At 34.2% G+C, this 20,305-nt stretch overlaps 1 long non-coding RNA gene across 1 annotated transcript; it reads right to left on the bottom strand.

The window, feature by feature from the left end:
- Positions 1–11,162: 11,162 nt before the first annotated feature.
- LOC135217016 (uncharacterized) lies at positions 11,163–18,271 on the bottom strand. Its single transcript, XR_010315002.1, has 3 exons — positions 18,062–18,271; positions 15,479–15,637; positions 11,163–13,193 (listed from the first exon to the last, which is right to left on the bottom strand). It is a non-coding gene; the product is annotated as an uncharacterized LOC135217016 (long non-coding RNA).
- Between the last annotated feature and the right edge of the window lie 2,034 nt (positions 18,272–20,305).

Here is a 20,305-nt window from a genome sequence, read left to right as displayed (position 1 = left end):
ACCCAATGCCGAGAATCTGTCACTAAATTCAAGATGCACTGTCATGTCTAGCTCCTTAGAACTTCAAATGACTTCTTCTTTTCAGGGTTAAATACTAAAGTGTTCTTCAAAGAAGAGAGATCAAGAAATCATGGATCATTTCGGACTTTCCCAGTGCTTACCTCTTTAACATAAGGACAGCAACTACTGTCTTATCATCAGTCACATTTTATATCTAAGAGTACTTTATTTGTAGTGTATACTTGTAGCACTTGCCCAAGACTATGACATACTTAGTTTTGCTACGACCCCATCAGTACTATAGAAAAGGTTAGAAACAATTGCTGGAATTTTCATTTACTGCAATTTGCTGATTTGCCAGTCAGTCACTACTACTGACAAGATTCCAGATATAATGTAACTTCTACATAACACTGAAATTAATCTCTATTCAAGAGTGTTCAAACTGAGGTAGTTCTCTAGTTCTTCATAATCCATAATGACGCTTGGAGGTTGCATGTAGAGATTTGTAAAATGGACCTTCGGCGGTCATTTTGAAGTTATCAATTTCCCTCCCTTTTCATGAAGTTAAAAACCTTTTTCATGAAGTTAATAACACCTTTAATAGTTGCACACTTCAGATCCAAAGATGAATATTGAATATAGTGAATTCCATTGTTTTAAATAATCGGCTCACTGAGCTATTTTGACAATGTGGCGATGAGAGTGAAAATAAAAACTCGAGTCACTCCTTAAACTTAAAAAAATTCCAATTTGTGATTGAAGTTTTCAGTTTTCATATAAAGAAGAATGCCATATTTGTTTTTTTATGAATTCAGGTGGTTTGCTTTATGTATTTAAAAGTTGAATTTTAAGGTTATGTACTCGTGTTGTTAAGAGGTGGTTATTATATACCTTATTATGAACTTAGTTTTGTTTAAATGGCAAAGTTGGAAGTTATAAATTTGATATAACCGATTGTTATCATTGTTTGAGCTTTTAGGGTTTGTCTTAATTGTGAAGCCGACATGAACTTAACGACAGGGAATAAAAAGGAGTGACAAGAAGATTGTTAGGCTATACATTTGTTTCAACACTACTCCATTAGTCGTATGTAGGTCTAATTTCAATTTCCTGAATTTTCCCCAGTTAGTCATTTATCTGTCAGACAGTATCGCTGCCCATGTGCCATCTGAATCTTCATTAAGGCCCCAAAGACCTGCCTGCCCCACAAGCTGTGAACGTGGAGTACTGTTATCAGCTCTGTTTTCTGTTTCATAGGTGTTTACTTCACCAGAGGTTCGAATTTGCATTTTCCATTATTTCCTCATTTCCTTAAAGGCTTGTTAAATTTCGTGCTAATATAGTATTTCAGTGAATTTACTTCACAGGTATAACCATCTTGATTGGCAGCTTACAAGGTGCTAAGTGAATTATTTTACTTAACTTTCTAGTCATCCTAAGTATTTATCTCTCTGGATGTGATGGTTTCATACCTGCCTGTTTCAATGTTACGTGCATAATTAACCATTTTCATACTTTTGTATGTTTGAGGGTTTTGTTTCCTAAGTTTAGCGTTATAACTAACTAGTTAATTCGTAATTGATAAAAGATTTAAAGTGGGTTCTCGTTTATGCCCTTTCACCACATCTCACAGAGTGTTTGGATGTGCGACTGCAAGTGCAGTTATGTTAACAATCTATGCTAAAGTAGTACTGAATCTGCTTAAATGTTTCAGCTTATTACCCCAAGTATATCTTGATATTACTGAACGTTTCAATCAGTGATCATCAAACTCAATGCCGAGAGTCTATCACTAAATTCAAGATGCCTTGTGAATGTTCTTTGTGTCCGTCCGATGTATTTTTCTCTGTACCACAAGGTAGTTGTCAAGGCCTAGTGGTGTAGCCCTTGATGCATTGTTACCTTTCTGCAAAAGAAAAGAAGTCACTGCCTATTAGTTAAACAGGAGATTTTAGTCTTATACTGTGATAGATGGCAGAGCAGAATGGGCTTGATTTAGAGCCTACAATGACTTGAGTGTGAACTATTGCGGTCGCCTTTTAAAACATAATGGTTTTGCCAACGATTTTAGAAGCAAGGGGATAGCAGTGACCGCACTCAAAACATTTTTTTAATAGAAGTTTATAGTAAATGTTTGGACTTCCTCTCATTGTGACTGATAGTGGCAGCTGGTCAGGCGTGACCATTTGGGGGCTAGAGTGTGAACTCATCCATACATTTCAGTATTGTCACTGTCATAAGCAGTAGACTACAATGGCTACAAGCGACTAATCTCATAAGGTTAGGTAGAAGACACTTTTTCCAGTCAGATACTACAAGCACATTTCATGGGTTTTATCTTACCATGACCACACCTGCTAGTTAAATAGAGCCTTGATCCCCAAGTGTTTTCCCGGGTCCCATAGGCTCACAGTAATACTCTTCCGAGACTCGGTGTTTTAGCCTTGAGCCTAAACTTGATTCAATGAGCGTTTCAATGAACGTTCTGGTAACACTCATAAATAAAATTTGTTCTCCTATACAAACCCATTAATCATATAGGGAAGAGTTTTTCTCGAAATTATAAGATTCTCTCTCTCTCTCTCTCTCTCTCTCTCTCTCTCTCTCTCTCTCTCTCTCTCTCTCTCAATATATACGAAAAAGTTGGTTGTCGAGGTTCTAGAAGGCATATGCACAGCGAAACTACCATATTTTTCTAGACGAAGTAATAAAAATTGGAACATTCGGGTTATGTTATACAAGGCATACATATGACTAATTGACTTATATGAAAATATTTTTGTGAAAACTTTGTATTTAATATGGTGGGAAAACTATGAAAGTAGCCAGTTCACTTTTAGGTTAAATGTTCAATTTTCAATCTATATTAATCTCTTGCCTGTTGAGATTTGTCCACTGGGGTATTGAGATTCTGGTCTATTGTCAACTGGGGTTCTCTTCATTCAGAAACTTCGCCTTTGCCCTTGTTCACTTCTTTCAAGTAATTGATTATCATTGCTATTATTACCATTATTGACTCATAGGTCCCAGCGCTTGGCCTCAGGCCTGGTTAACATTTATCATTTCCCCGTACTTTTAAACAATCAACATAAGTATATCGAATCGTATTTACCAAAAAACTTTATTTCATTACAATCACACTGAAATTAAAGTTAGCATGTTTTTCCCATACTCAAAGCCATCGATCATGAAATTTTTTATTTCCACTTTGCCTCTGATCATATTTTTCACACCAGGTTTGTTAAATTCGTAGTAATGTACAAACTACATTTGAATCGAGTATATACTGAAGTAGATAGCACCAATATCTGGAGCATTAATGGCGCTCAGAAATACTAATACTAATTTTGATAAGAATATTTTAAGGTATTTTTGGAAAAATAAGTGGATTAAGAGTACCTTTAACAGGATAAAAGTGTCTTTGTTGAGAAACTTGTATCCTTCTAAAAGAAACTGGTACAGCAAAAGAAATCAGATTTTTGTATTATGAGATATTGTGGGCTTGTAATTTTTATTTAAAAGTTCTCAACATTTTCTTGAGAAAAGCGGCTTAATTTTTTAGTTTTTGATATTTACGTATATCAGAAATAATCTTTCTTAGTAATACTTACACAAGTTTTGAAAGACTAATATTTTCTTGAAAAGAAGAGCCGAAGCTTTGATAAGTTTTCAGTATTACGTAGTTATATTTTCAGCTGTCTTTTAAAACTGTAAGTCTTCTATTTTGATTATCTTAGTCAATTAGGTTAACGTAATTGACCATAATTGTTTTGAATCTACTCGTAGATTCAAAATGGCTTTTATTATTTTTTTTCTTAAGGTAATCGTTAGTTTTGTCAAAATCCCATCATCGTCTACGATATGAAGTCTGTATTACGAATTGAAAAATTGAGTCCATTACACAGTTTTGTTTAACTGGGAATAGGAAAGGCGAATTCCTATATCTTGAACGTTATATTTAATATTATCAATCTCAATTTATCCTCGAGGATGTTCCAGATTACGATATTTCAAGCTCATCTTTTTCATAAACACCGAAACATTCATCGGCGTATTCTATTCAGCAATTTACGTTTAATGATAATGAATGGAAGCGCTTTATATCAGTTAGCTCTATAATAAAAATTCATTTCTGAAATATTGAAAGTTATTGCTTGCTGTAAATCTTTGTGCACTTTACCTGTTACGTTAAGCCATTTTGTTTTTGTTTTCGGTGTAAGAGTATGATGGTATCAATTAATTAGTTTTGATTTTATTTTAGCTCTACTAATTTTCCAAAAAAAATCGATTCATAATTTATTAGTGTAATTATGATAGCTCTCATAAATTATTAGTCTTCACATTCATAGTTTTTCAATAAGCTCAGTAAATTGAAATGTGTGGAGCCATATTGCTTTTCGTTACTATATTCACGGATGATTCACTGCTGCTAGTGTGTTGATTTGGTTAAACTACCTTTTCCTTGTCATTCTGAAAATGTGCACATGTTCCAGATAGTTGGTATATACTCGATTCAAAATATTTTAATATCCTTTTTGTATTGTAACTCTTAGTGACTAATATTTTGTAACTTATTGTAACTTTTTTATACTTAACATTTTTGTTTATTGTATTGTTTATGTAGCCAAGAGAACTTCTGTAATTGCTTTAGGTTTGACATTCGGCTCTCATTATGCCCTTTTGAGAAACTGATCAGTGTTTTATAGTACTTATTTACGTAGTTAAATCGTTAGCTGGAATTCTTGAGGTTTCTCGAAAAGTTATGGATGCCCTTAACTTTTGAAAATTAATATTCTCCAGCATCAACAATAAGCAAGTAATGCTGTGTTTAAAAATATGTTAATGATAATTTTTAATTATAGTTATACGTTAGTTTCCATAAAAAATCAGCTGTGGTTTTTAGATTACTTCCCCCTTTCCAAAGGTATGCATTAATCTCTTAATTTTCCTAAGGTAGGTAATCTTGTTTAGTTGGTAAGCCGCCGACATACAGATTGTCGTTATAATGTAGAGTTCCGCGAAGCACCATAAAACTGTTCAAAGCCGCCAGTATCCATAGTTTAATTAAATTACCCCTAAATTCAATTAAGTATTCGAACATTGATTTTATAATTAATTTTAAACTAAACTATTTAAACCTAATTTTATGATTCATAGACTCCCGTTACCTTTGTGAACATAGTACACGCCTTACAATTTCTCATTGTTTTATCGTGATGTTTACTTTGACCTGAAAAAGCATGAAATTGTCATACGAAATGGCTCTTCTACGATACTTCGTTTTAATAAGCGATAACTAACCACAACGGAGTTTTCCCAAAAGGGCTGAGTGAGAAGCTTTGATCGAATCTCGATACAGTTTTGGTTACTGCAATCTGTAGCATTCTCTTAACAGCATTCACTAGATATATGAAAAACGAATTTCTTCATGCGTTTCATAAGCTTTGATGTTGATACAGAAGTTCTCATACAAACGCTGTATAAAAGAAAAACTGGAAAGATTTAAATAATCTCCATGGAGTCAACGCTACAGTCTCCCCAGGAGGCGGCGAGTGCTCTCAGCATAAGGCCATCAGACACAAGGTGCCACCTTCCATTTCAGAAAATGGTCCACAACTCGAAGTCGTAAAGAGAAAGTTCAACACAAAATTCTTCAGAGAAGGAAGGGCCCCTTCTCGTCCGTGTGCCCCATTCTTTAAATATTTAAGTCTCCCCTGATGGAACTGAAGCCTTAGCTCCCGTATTCTATTAACAGTAGTCAAGGAAGTTTTGTTATCTAGAGCTTAACAAATCCCTTTACTTTACTCAGCAAAACAAATGGCTGTTACCATCAGGCGTAACAACTGGATTTTATATTTTTTGGGCCAGGATGTAGTTGCAATTGTTGGTAAGAGTTTCTAATGACGTGCTTATTTTGGCCAGTGAATGTGCTGTGCTTTATAGTTTATAATAACGTATATAGTCTTTATTAAGTATTAGTCAAAAATAGACTTTGCTTTACTTTTGTCATCTGAATCGATGTAATTTTTCCCACTTTCTGGCATTGTCTTTCAGTAAAATGACTTTTTTAATTATTTCAATTAAATTTGTAAAGTGTATTTAAAGTCTCATGGTAACTGATGCAGCTGTTGAAAGTGTACGTTGAAAATTATTATTTGTATTAAGGAAGTATTTCTATCGGTTTGATTAGTAGATTATTATTAAAAGGGTTCAGAAATTATAAATTGTATAAATTGTATAATTTTCTTGAGATAATGGGAAACAAGTTTATAGTATGCTGTCAGTTTTATGAAAGTAAGAACACGAAATACTTGAATGAGATAATAGAAACAAAATTTATTCTATGATTTCAATGATTTCAAAAGTTTAGGATAGTTAAAGAAAATTTTTTTAATGAAAATAAGAAAAAATGCCTGTACATTGCGTTCAGTTAATGCGACCACAAGGTTATAGCACTGTTTACGTTCATTTAACTTTGGTACTTGAAATATCTCAGACTGGCCAGTTTTACTGATAGGAAACATTCAGTACGTCGAAACTCTGTACAATTTTGACACATTCAGACCAAATTCAGCATAACTACAATAAGATTGTTGACGTGGAATTGTTGACCTGGATTCCTGTAACTGTTGTGTGGGTTTTCTTTTGTTCAGGTCTTTCCTTCGCTTTGTTTGGTTTGGTTTGGTTCATTTATCCTGTTTCCCTTGTTTGTTTGGTTAAGGTGTCCGTTACTGTATCAACAATTCCTTCCAGTGCTCTGGGGGGAGGGGGGGGGGGGCGTTTGCTTCAGATTTTGTCAGAAATACAAAGGCATAATCAGTGTTTTCAATTCTGGTAAGAATGACAGTTTACTTTCCATGTAATGAAATAAAGTTCATGGTAGTTTTCTTTAGAGTATGTATTCAAAAACTTCTTTTTGTAGGATAATTATAAATAGTAGATTGAATTTGTTGTTCAGGTCAGCTTTAAATAGATGAAATTATTTTTTATTATAACTATAGCTATGAATAGTAATGAAATAATTTACTTTGATTAGTTAATGAATGGATGAAATATGACTAATTTTCAGGTTAGCTTTGAATAGTAGACGAAATGACACTAGTTTTCAGATTAGATATTAGTATATGAAATTTTAAGTTACTTCATAAGCATGCATAAATGCATGGAAGGGATACATTAAGGTTTCTCCCAAACCTAGTTGACCTTTCAATTGTAGTTTCATTAATAAACCTTGTCCATAAAAGCTTATTTTTCATCATTTAAAGGTGGTGGTTAAGCTGAAGAAAATAGTGTCTAAACTCTGAAAGACCTTATTCAACTAATGGGTCGAGTCTTTTCAGCTTTGGAATCTCTAGAAGGTCTTGACAACTTGATAAAGGGGTCGTTAATAGGGTCTCCCTTGAGATGGTTAATTTACGTACTAAGCATAAGTAATGAAAGTTTTTAATGAATGATGTAATATAGTTGAGCATCCAGTAGAAATTTTTTAAAGATAGCTAAGGTTCCTTTCTTTACCTTGTTCGGTGATGTTGCTGTTCATTGTTGTTGAAGATTAAGCCAGCCTTGTGTTGGCCCGGGCTCTTGCTTCTGGAGCAGCCTGAGACTTAAGAGTGTTTTGAATTAGAACTTTAAATATTAATTATTTCTTTTTTGGATTGATTTGATTGCTTAGTTGACTTAAAATCTGGTTGAATCTAAGCTCTGCATCATGTCGTCTTTAGTAGTTTAATTCTGATAAACTTTGTTCCTTTAGAACTGATTGGAGGCAAATTTTCCATTTGCATTTTTACCAAGTTGCAAGTTGCTCTTTCTTCCATTAATTTAGCTTAAGTATATCCCAGTTTACCTCTTGATTTGTAAGTTAACAGCAATTATGTTCACTTTAGAGGTGACTTTGACTATTATTGAGAACAGAATATAAGTATTGTCTTAAATGATATGAGGTCTTTAACATGAAAATAGTTTTGATGTCAGGCGAAGAAATTTTTCAGTTGTCTCTGCCGTAAAAACTTGACCGTTTGATCTCTTACATATATAAAATAAAATTGTAAGTCACTAGTTTCATAGTATATCTATGGACAATATGAGTACACAAGAAAAAGAACAATGCTATAGCCCTTATGGTGTTCCTGATGAAAGACGAAATTAGTACATTTTGAAATCTATACCTACTAATTTCTTTTGTTAAATTATGTATATATAGAATTTGAATCAGTTGGTGTGTAGGCCCAAAGTCTTAAAACAGCTAAGCAAGACAAAATTATATAATATAGTTTTGAAACTCTTTAAAATAGAAAGCTTTCCATAGCAATGATAAGAACGTAATATTGCATTAGTGGAAATAAAACGTAACAAAACGAATTGTTAGGTTATGGAACATAGTTTTATGAAGTGATGGCTCAGAATTTGAACATGTTAAATTGGTTAGGATATCAACCATTTTTCAAACATCCTTTCTCATTTTCTTTCTGGCGAAGCTAATCATACAGAAAACAGCCATTTCTCTCTCGGAATTTAAAACTTTAACATACAGTTTTCTATAACTAAGATCTTTCTGTACCTATTAACCCGAATCTACGAAGACCTATTAAGATCTTCAGTCAAAATAAGATGGTAGATGTATTTTCGAAGCAAGATATGAAGCCAGTTTTATAAAAGTAGTAATATGATTATCTTAGCTTTGAAATGAAACTTTGACGTGATGTGCAAAATCTAGTCTTAAGTCTTTGGTCGCTTTTACAAAGTAATTTTCAAGTAAAATCTTCGATCGCGTTCAGGAGGCAATTTTTTTTATTTTTTTAAAGTCGAATTGAAGCTGTTAAGCAATTAACCAGTAAGTCTCGGATTTGCGTATTGGCGAAACCAGTCCCAAATTAATTAAGGGTTTAATTATTAACTTAATTTTTTTCACACTGCTTGGATGCCTATACTCATTTGGAAATGAAATAAACGTTCAATTGAAGGCCATTCTTTTCCTCATTTGCACTATTATGAATACCTTTCATTTAGCAAATGATTAATAGTTAGAATATAATAGAAATAAAAAAAAATGTCCATTTCTTTGGTACAAAAGTTTTAAGTGAAAGTAAATTGTTCGTTAGCCTCGATCAAGTGCTCCTTAACAAGAAAAATTGTACAGTGTTCTAGTGCTTGACGTTAAGCCTAAAATTCACATTCCATTTCATTCCAATAAGTTTTCATAACTGAACATTTTTTTTTTTTCATTTTGCTAAATCCCCCCCCCCCCCCCCTCCTCTCTCTCTCTCTCTCTCTCTCGTACAAACTTGGAGAGTTGAGAAAGTACATCACTCCATTTCCAGTCACATGTTGGAGTACTAGTTATTGATATGTAAAATCTCGGAATAGTGTTCGGGTAGTAATTATAATAATGACAGATTTTTTTTATTAAAAAAAAATCTTGAAAGAGATTAGGCCTAGAATTGAGGCGGACTTGGACATGCTTATTTACATTCATCACCAGTTTTTTTTTTTTTTTTTACTGGCTATATAGAAAATGTATGTGGAATAACAATGTTAAAAATACGGAAAGTATGCCATTATACATTAGCTCTTTAAGCTATCAATCAGCTGCTTGGGCCTGGGGACATGTCAATAGTACAACAAAGTATGACATCAGTCATATTCTATAGGTATTGCAGAATAGAATGCAACTAGGAGAAATATATAGATTCTGTAGTACGTAATCCAACTAAGAGAAGTGATGAAATACATAGATTTTGTAGAATAGAATGCAACTTGCAGAATATCTCTGGTAACGATATCTGAGAGGAGGCCAATGGTCCGTGTGCAGTAGAAGGCGACATCTCATCCGATTTGATTATCTCGTTGGTGGGAGAAGCAGAGATAATGAGAACATTCGCTGTGCATGTCTCCCTCTTCACCCGACTCAATCACTTACAATAGAAAAAGTGAATTGCGCGAGGATCTGGCGTTTGCGCCTCTTGAGGTTGGCGCGACTGGCCCAGTGCAACCAATAGTACCATATTTGTTGCAGATTTTTTGGATGGCTTATAAATCAATCCCTTTGGAAATAAAATTCGTTTAAGTGACTTTCTTATAGTTTTTCTGGATGACCCTCTTTTAATTATAGAAAAAAATGGAAACTTTCAATAAAAACTTAGTTAACCTCATTTTGTGTAGCTTTCCTGATTAGTCCTAAATAGTTTTGCTAAATTTTCTTTCGATGACTTTTTAGAGCTTGTAAACAGATCTAATTAAGTAAAGTTTAGTTTTCTCAGTTTCGCTAAATATTCAATCTCGATAAAGCAACGGATAGTAAAAGTACATGATAAATTGCTGTATTTAATTACGCGGCATGGCTTTGCAAGATTAAGACCATATTTCGTTATTACCTTGTTCAAACATAAGCTTTCCTGAGAGCATGCTATTAGCATATGCTAGAAACTAACGATATCAAATCTGTTATTATAAGTAATCGAATATTGCTTACGAACTTTCAATAAAATTACGGAATCATCAAAGTTAGAATGGTCATGTAATAACTAAAAATGAGTTTTTAACAACCAGGGTGACATCATATATAGGTTGCCCTTAATTTTAACTGGGAAATAACAATCGGCTAATGTCAAGTATTAAGAAGCCAAAGTTGCACGGGAGTAAACTGGAATAAATTCAAACGTCAGTGTTCTGGTTAAAGTTGAATAAATTTTCATCTGGAAGACAGCCTTTATAGGGTAATTATAATTACTGTACTCTGGTCAAGGACAAAAAGACAAATTTCGAGCTATTGCGACTGCTGGCAACACATTTGGTTTGACGAGTTAACTTAAGGTGTTATTAAGCTCTAGGGAAAACCTTCGGTGATTACCACAAAGAGAAAACGGAGAGACCTCAAATATTCAAAGGGGGCACACAGGGACGAGAATGGTTCCTTCTTTCCCTGAACAATTAGATAAGAAGCTTGAACCGCCTCTTCATGACTGTGTGGATCAGTTTCTGAAACGGGCTGTGGCCAACCTGTCTGGTGGTCTTATGCTGTGAGCACTCGCCCGTCTCCTGGAGGCTTGTAGCGTGATTCCATGGGAAAAAAATGTATGAAGTTTTTATTTTGCATAAAAGTGGGTAACCTTCCCCAGCATTTTGTAGGTATCTAAAATTTAAATAAAAGAGCGTCCGGATATATTGCTTAGTTTTATTTTCTCAAGATTTACATGTCTCGAAAAGTTTTCCCAGAAGTCTCCTGGCAACATGTGTCCGCAGTGGGTCCTGGGTGTATGCAACACAATTTTACCTCGATCTAGACATGACCGAAGCAATACCACCTTCAGATCAATTCACATAAACTACTAATAATGACTAACATACTAGTAGAATGAAAAGATTGGCCACCAGCATAATGTGGTAATTTAACAAAGTTCTAAAGACGTTGACATTGGTGATAAACCATTCACACATTACAAGCACATGCAGTCCACACCTCCATACATTCTATAAAAATACCGTCTGGATCATATGAAAAAAGTACATTATCAGAAAATAGCTTCATCCTGAAACTTGTTTTTTCACTAGAACTTATACTTTCTGCATTAAAAACTTTTATTCGTATACATAAGTACATTTAATAAAAATAAATCTCTCTCGACAGCCAAATATTCAAGAGCCCAGAATGTCAGCGAGATGTAAAAGTTTGGGTGAAGTGGAAAGGCCAAGAATATTTAGGGAATTGAAGACAATTCAACGGTAATTACATTTAATGAATAATAGAGTAATGGCTACTCACGGACCGTGTGGCTACTGTACCATAGGGAAATCAAGGCAATCATCTGTGTATACTTATTACTTTGTGGTAATTTGCATGAAAAAAATTTTCAACTGTCAACCCGAGTGGGATATTCCACTAGTTTAGATATTGATCATGCACTGAAGAACTGTTTATAAATATATTTTGTACATTGTTAAAGTCTTGAATGGCGTCTGTATGAAATGCCGAGTTTGTCTTGAATGGCGTCTAATAGTTGTTATACTTCACGATCATGTCTTGAATGACTTTTTATTAAATTAGTACTGTGCTTGACGTTAATTTGGCGGTGTCTTGAATAGCGTTTATATGAACGGCTTTCATATAGTTATAGTACTTGGTGTTCGTATCTTGAATGGCATTTACATAAAATCATTGTACTTCACATTAGTTTCTTGAAAAGTTTGTATAAAATTACTGTACTATATGTTTGTCTTGAATGGCGTTTATACATAAAAAGTTATTGTACTTTACGTTCATGTCTTGAATGGAGTCTATACAAAGCTTTTGCACTTTTCGTTCATATCTTAAATGGCAGCTATATAAAACTATTCTACTTTACATTCGTGTCTTGAATGGCATCTATATGCAATTAATGTACTTTATGTTCATTTCTTGAATAACATTTATAAAAAAAAAATACTGTACTATACGTTCATGTTTGGAATGTGTATATCAAATTATTGTACTTTATGCTTTAATGGCACCGATATGAGGTTTTGACTTTGCGTTCATGTCCTGAATAGCATTTACATGAAATTGCTGTACTATATGTTCATGTCTTGAATGGCGTTCATATAGTAACTGTACTTTACGTTCCTGTGTTGAATGGTGTCTATATAAAATTATTGTATTTTATGTTCATTTCTTGAATGGTGTTAATAAAAAATTCTACTGTATTATCCTTACGCTTAAACTTAATGGCTTGGTGGTTTTTATACAAAATGTACTTATCTATACGAATACAAACTAGATATTGATGCAGAAATTAAAAAGTACTGGGGAAAAGGGTTTCACAATGAAATAGTCATGATATATACTTCTTTTCCTATGGTACAAACCTCGATTTTTATGAGGAATATGAAGATGTGACCTAGAAATATAAGTGAACGGCCAATCACCAACGCCAATATCCTACTTGAAATCTTGGTAAAACGATCACATCACACAGACGAGACTTCTTTCATTCCACTGATTGAATTATATTGGCGTTTCTGGTGGTCTATTTTCCTCTTTGGAAAACTAAGATGAATGACGAGCTGCAAAGCGTTTGTGACTTCATTTCTCCATCATAGGGCTGAAAATGTTGCAGCTCCAGATCTTCAACAGAAAGCAGAAAACGTTTGAAGTTTCAGCGGACTGACATGTTGAGGGGAATCTCCACCGTCATTAACTGGCCATTTTTCGCCTTCTGGAAAAGGAAATGAAGAATAGGTACACAAAATGAAATTTAAAAATAATAAAAAAAAAAATGAGCCTGTCTTTGGCGTATTAAATAACTGAAAAACAAAACCAGTGAAATACCAGGAGTGATAAAACGTTAGTAAAGTGAACCTAGAAATGAATAACGACAATACCAATATACCAGTAACCTAACATTATCCCATAATGAATACTTGATATTCTGTTAATTTAAATAAAGCAAATACCCTTTCCCCTATTATCTGCAAAACATAATACTTTAATTTTGATTCTACACAGCACAGACAGCGTCTGAGAAATGAAAAAGAAAACTTCTTGATAAAGTTTGAGCTTTATTATTAAGTGTCTCCTGTAAGCTTACAAGAGATGTATATTTTACAAGCAATATTACTAGACGATTAGCACACATACAGCATCGCGAATAGAATAGATGGAAAAAAATTTAACATTCCATTCTGGACAAAACTGTTACGACATAATCATTTACAAATGGAGAGAGAGAGAGAGAGAAGCGAGGAGAGAGATGGGAGAGAGACGAGGGGGAGAGACAGGAGGGAGAGAACGAGAGAGAGAGAACCATAAAATGAAACTAACCGAAACGAGATAGCCATTATAGAAATATTAAATATACAATAAAACTAGAAATGCTACTGAATGGCTGTTATGCCTTTTCCCTCTAGACACAACAAATACATCATAACTAAACCCTCAGACAAATCCGTCTGGTCGTAATGCAAATACATCGCACCTAAATTTTCTTTACAGCTATAAAATGCACAAACTCCTATTCAAATGCCATTTTCCTATACATTTAGAATTTCCTTAAATTTTTTTTTTTAACAAATTCAATCCGGCTGTTTCCTGATCATCAATAGAACCCAATTGTGATTTAAGATAAAGAATTCCAAGAAAATGCAACAAAGATTTATATATATATGAAGGGAGTCATACGTGCATGTCACAGCTTTTCATTAAGAAAGCTACACTTGGCAAGGTAAGCTCGACCAATGGTTTATTACCTCTGGGACTATAAAACAAAAAAAATCTCCGGCTAATTTAGTCTTGAAAAAATGCAGAAGTCTGAGTAATGAATAACGGTTTCCATCTGCTTTCTGGCTTCACTAGCCAAAAACAATAAGCTGCTAGTATGGGGCTATGCATATATGAAAAGGGAGGCTTCAAAGCGGAGAGAACTCCAATCATAAAATAAAGCGGCATTCACACTCATGCACATTTCCAGATCACCATCCTCAGAAGTGTCAGGTATGATAGTTCTAATGTCATTTAAAATTCCAACAGGAACAACTTCGAGTTACTTTTCACCTGAACTGCCTCATTGATACCTGTAAGTCATATCCCTTTGCACTGTCTACAATCTACAAACTCAACCAGAACACTTAGAACTGGAAGCGTTTAATGCTGACCTGATACCGGCATGGTAAATGCTACAGTCAAAAATTTTTGAAGTACAAAAAAAAATGGGCTATGCACAATTCAAGCAGTCTATCAATCTGCTCTTCGTGAACAGTAAGATTTACAATGACTTTAAAAAATTCATGGCCTTCTGACATCTAGTTTTCAACAACTTAACTTCTGGTGAGATACCCATTGTTTTATTGTTTTGTGTTATCAAAATCTAAATTTAACCACAGAACTCTGACTCCCTCTACATCCTCTGACCCTTCAAATGTCCACATATCTGGATCAGAGATAACGCCACACATATGACAAAAATGAATGACTCTTTTCACTCAAAGAGAACTTAAAGACAACCCATCTGTTCGCCTTACAATTTGTTTAATGGTAAGTTGAAGCTTATGCTACACTAATGGTGATGTTTGATACATAGACTGACCTTGACTATTGATGAAGAGATTCTATTGCTCCACAAAATTGGGCTTTCCGAGCTGCATGTGAATGACAATGAGGTTATGCTATTCTAGTAACTTTCATGCAGGGTTAAGCTCATGAAGGGCGCCATTTAATAAATCAATGGCACTTACTATTCACAGAATGTCACTGAGGTCTCTACGGCAGTCCCGTTTCCTTTTTGGTGACGAGTATGGACAATAAAATTCTAAAGCTTTCTGCTGCAGCTAATACTAGATTACCTTTTGCATTTGCTAAGGGTATCATCTATGCAGATACGTAAAATGTTGTGTTAAAAGTTTCCCACTTGAAGCTTATTTGAAAGCTGATGGTTCAACCCCACTACAACTTCATAGGAAACTTGTACATTAGGTGTAAGATATATGAAGAATCATGAATACTCACCATGAAAAACTGTTTAAGTAGCCTTTGCTTGTCAAGTGTATCCAGATTTATAGGAATTTAAGGCACTTCATGCTCCACAGTTTCCTGCTTCTTAATCTGACCACGTAGGCAGCTTACTTATTCTCATGGATAATGGGTATTGACATCTAGCCAAGCTTCCTGTAAGTAAACAGTCAAATGAGAAATGTAGGTAAGCATCATAATTTCATCATATTTATCTCACAATCACTGAATATTCTATCGTGCAACTGCAGAATGTATATTTTTAAAACCCTATAAACAAGGGTTGCATGGGAAAGTTTGGCTTGATCCTTCACATTAAAGACGGTGGCGCACTTAAATTGCGGCCATCTAAAATTTGCTCTCACATCGCTTTCTGTCAGATTTGGGAGGCGCATGTAATAATAACTCTGTGACCCTTGGCACGAAAGATCAAGGTTAAGTGATTGCACCTGCAAGATGATATAATACAGCAAAATGCTTGCCAGCATAAACCATTCCTGGATTTAGGTATACCATATACTGTTCAACTACAATGTAGTATATCCTGCAGTGCTTACCACCTTGCAGGTTACTAAAACCACAAAATAAAAGGTAAGGTTTGCTTCCTCCAGGCTTAACCTTTGACAAAGATGTTCTAGGTTTCTAGAATCACAGTGACGATTAAGACAAAAATAACCAAAGTTTATAAGTAGGCCATTAACAATTCCCGTAAATTAATTTATCTGTGACTGCTATGTTTTTATGCTTAATTATTTTCATGCATAAGTTTTCATGCTTATATTGCACTGCTCAGCTAATGTCTCTATGGTTAGTCTGTTAAAACCTGAAAATATCTGTAATGTTTTAAACTTTCAGAATGATACACTTCTGTCTGCCGTGTGTACTATATATGCCTTAAGAGTTTAGGATAACCCTGATGTTAAAGGATTCACACAAACCTTCAACTGTGGACTTAAAAGATTAACAAAACTTTAATACTTCATGCAAATACCATAAATATTAAATAGAACTGAATGTAGAATTTACTTGGTTATGTACGTGGACATGTACATAACTTAGTTAAGCCTACAATACACATGAAACATTTAACTGAAAACACATCACTTTAGCATCCTACTTATTACTGCTTTCCAGTAGATACTTAGCTGTTAAATAATTAAGGAAGAAAATGACGAGTTGAATGGCCACTATAGGTTTCATTACATTTAAAAAAGTGAGGACAGGATGCATCCTATTATGCAATGTTAAAGGGGGTGTGCTTGCCAGGTAAAGATAAGACACTAGGTTAGATAAGCTCAGGATATATTCCATTTGTGCACAGTTTGGGGGCCAAAGCTTGCCACCTGCAGCAACACAGCCCACCTCCCCCCTTTTTTCACCCCTCCATACATTGGGACAGATAAGATGCAGCATCCTTTTATAGGTTAAACCCTCATAACAGCATCATACAGTGTTGGGGTAACGTGTGACAAACTTTTGGGAGATGTTTAATGGTCAAGTTTTGATTGTAAGGGCGTTAAAATTGTCATTCTTAGCAGCGTAAATGTTCTTCAAAATCAAGAACTACAAACTTACACTAAAACTAGGATTAAGAAAGAACTGCTCAGACAAGAAACATAAGTTACTGTGACAATAACATGGCAGAATTTAAACTGTTCTCAGGGATAGCCTCTACATTTGTGGAAATGGCAGCAGCAGGAAAGGCAAAAACAGAAGGAAAAGAGCAAAGGGAACACAATCATTTAAATATCAAATCTAATGAAATATATAACCAACTTATTCTTTAGAGTTAAGATTTACTGCTGTTTGGCCCCCATAACATTGGTGCAACCTTTCATCGCCCCTACTTAGTGTCTATATTATGTGATGGTTATTTTAGGCATCATGAAAGATATCCTTGGCTTGAGCGTTACCCTAAGCTATAGAAAAAATAATTTTGTATCGTTCTCGGAATAGCCATGCCTTGGAATGATAACCATCCGCAAAATCACTTCCATTAGACTAATGTATTCGAGAACCTGGCGTTGAAAAAAAGCAGAAACGTTGCACACTTTAAGAGTATTTCCCTGGGTCCGGCCAGTTAAAAGCAGATTAAAGACATATATTCTAACAGGAATACATCCTTACCTAACCTTCCCCTTCCCTTAGCCTTGCCTACCCTATGTTCCCGCCCACTACATGACATCTTGCCTTACTAAGTAACGAGGGCACAATTATTCTCCTTCTGCAGCCTTACCGAAACAATACATTTTTCAAACTAGCCTACGGTAATTTGCATCATAAGAGAATGATGACTGAATGGATTTACCTAACCTAGACCATGGCCCCTAACTTGTAATAGGTTAGTATTGGTAGGCTAGGTGAACACAAGCTCCTTTCTAACAAAAAACCATAGTGTTCTATTAAGCTAACGTTTAACCAGTTGCAGGGTCTTTGCTAATATCCCATGCGGTAATTCAACAATTCAGTGAGCGACATGAAGTTTTCAGACTTACGCAGGTCTAGGCTAATGTAATATGAATCTATACCCCAGTGATAACTTATTTCCTTATATTCACAAAGCTTACTTATGTAACTTACCATTTACCACATCAGCGATTAAAAACACAGGCCACAAAATTTTTCATGAAGATTCCACAAAACCTTCGAAGATTTTTGACAACACGGTGAACTTCCAGGATGGACTTGGGAACTGGAAAATATTCCTCCGCCTGAATGCTCACACACGGTCACCTTCCGCCCGTAACTGTAATAAGTTCTAGAGTTACCAACGCTCATCGATTGAATGTCGCCAAACTTGTGTCAAAAGTCGATAAAAGACCCTATATATTTTGAATAATTCACGAAAATTATCGCTAACCTTAAGACGAATACTGAATACTTTTAAAACTTATGAAACTGTAATTACTTTTCATTTGCAATGATTGTAATGTACAAAGGGCTTGGCACTTATTTAAAAACAATATTTCAGATTCCCAGTCCATTTCATCCTTAGGCTACTGTGAATGCGCTAATTTGAGGATCCGAAAATGTACTATTATGCCCATTATTTGATTTCTGGTATATTTCTGGGTGTTTATTAACACCAAGAAAAGATGGCGTCACACTGCTAAACTAATTTCATAAAACACTGGGCTAATTTTCATAAATCTAGTTATAGAAAAATAGACTGAATATTTCTATTTCTATTTAATCTGTGAACTTCGACTGAGGGTGAATATCTTACATTTTTCTGTGTCTGTGAATAACAAAAGTTGATAGTTTTTAGCTGTCAACTGATCAATAAAGATTTGTGGAAGCAATATTAATTTTTTTGGCTATCGACTGAATACATTTAAAATGGACCGGTGGTCATTTTTCAAATTGTTGGAATTCGTTGCGTTTTTGTAACCAATGCATCTGTTATAGGCACTTGTGATTTTGTGGTTCATTTACTGTGTAAAACCTATCTACTTATCTAGCTTATCTACTCCGCATAATAACGCTAAATATTTTATGTGAAAAAAAGCTCATTCTGAGCATTTCTGGACATCGCTATTGACCACACAGTCGCACAACACATGAAGACAAACACAAAACCACACACATGTATATATATGTATACATACACACACATATACATACATATGTATATATATATATACATATATATATACATATATATATGTATATATTATATACATATATATATATATAGTATATATATATATAATATATATATACACACACCACACACACACATATATATATATATATATTATATATATATATATAATATATATATATAGATATATATATAATATATATATATAATACATGTAAAAAATTATATAAACAATAATTTATATATATTATATATATATATATACATGAAAATTTTGTTATAACATATTATTAAACTATACTACTCTCTTGAAACTATGCATCCATTGGACCTCAGCAAAAATTAAACATTGCACACAAAATAGGTGTGTCTAAGCAGAGCATTCTGGAAATGTTTAAATCGAAAACATGGAATTCCGGAAATTGGATTCCATGACTTTACGGATTCATTCTGCGCTTTGGTGGATTTATGGAAGGAATCCTGGAATATATAGAGCGTTTCCAGAGGTGGGCCAAATCACAGTTTCAGCCAATTCATTGCTTTTGGGGTACATTCTTTTCGTTTTCCATATTTTACTTTGTTGCTAGTTTTGTGTTTCTGTTTAAGTTTTATGATTCAGCATCATTGAATCTGGCACTGCAACGCCAGATAAATGGTATTGAATCAATTGATATTTAATATATATGAAAAAGTAAACATAATATCTATAGTTCGACAGATCTAAATTGATAGATTGTTTTCGTCTTTGGGTAAAAACCCTGGTGCCACATTTACCAGTATCCAGTTTTAAATACCTTACTTTATAACACATGAATCAATAAATCGGTAGTTTAAAGTTTTTAGCGTGTTTTGCTGGACTTAAGCGTTCACTATTGTGATTATAATTTTATTTGTAAATAAAATGAGAAATCGCATTTATAAACGTGATAGATGTTTCAAAAAGCGTTGCCACTTTTCCTTTTACCTTTGACAGGCAATATGCAGGTGGGCAAGCCTATTAAACCATGAAGTTTAAAGGAATTATCTCTTAAGCTACCCTTTGTATAAGCCCCACCGCCCGGTCTAGCTGAGAACTCTAGCGCCAAAAAGAATGACTTCTTGCTTTAACAATAGTCAGTAGGAAAATTAATTTATTCCTACAGAAAGCACGCTGTGAAACGGGCAAATGCAGTTAAGCATTCCGAAAACTTGCAAACAGGCGATGCTGCAAAGGATAGCTG

This window comes from Macrobrachium nipponense, chromosome 7 (genome assembly GCF_015104395.2).
Source record: "Macrobrachium nipponense isolate FS-2020 chromosome 7, ASM1510439v2, whole genome shotgun sequence".
NCBI lineage: Eukaryota > Metazoa > Arthropoda > Malacostraca > Decapoda > Palaemonidae > Macrobrachium > Macrobrachium nipponense.
The sequence above is the reverse complement of the archived record's forward strand: the minus strand, read 5'-3'. Positions and strand labels throughout refer to the sequence as shown.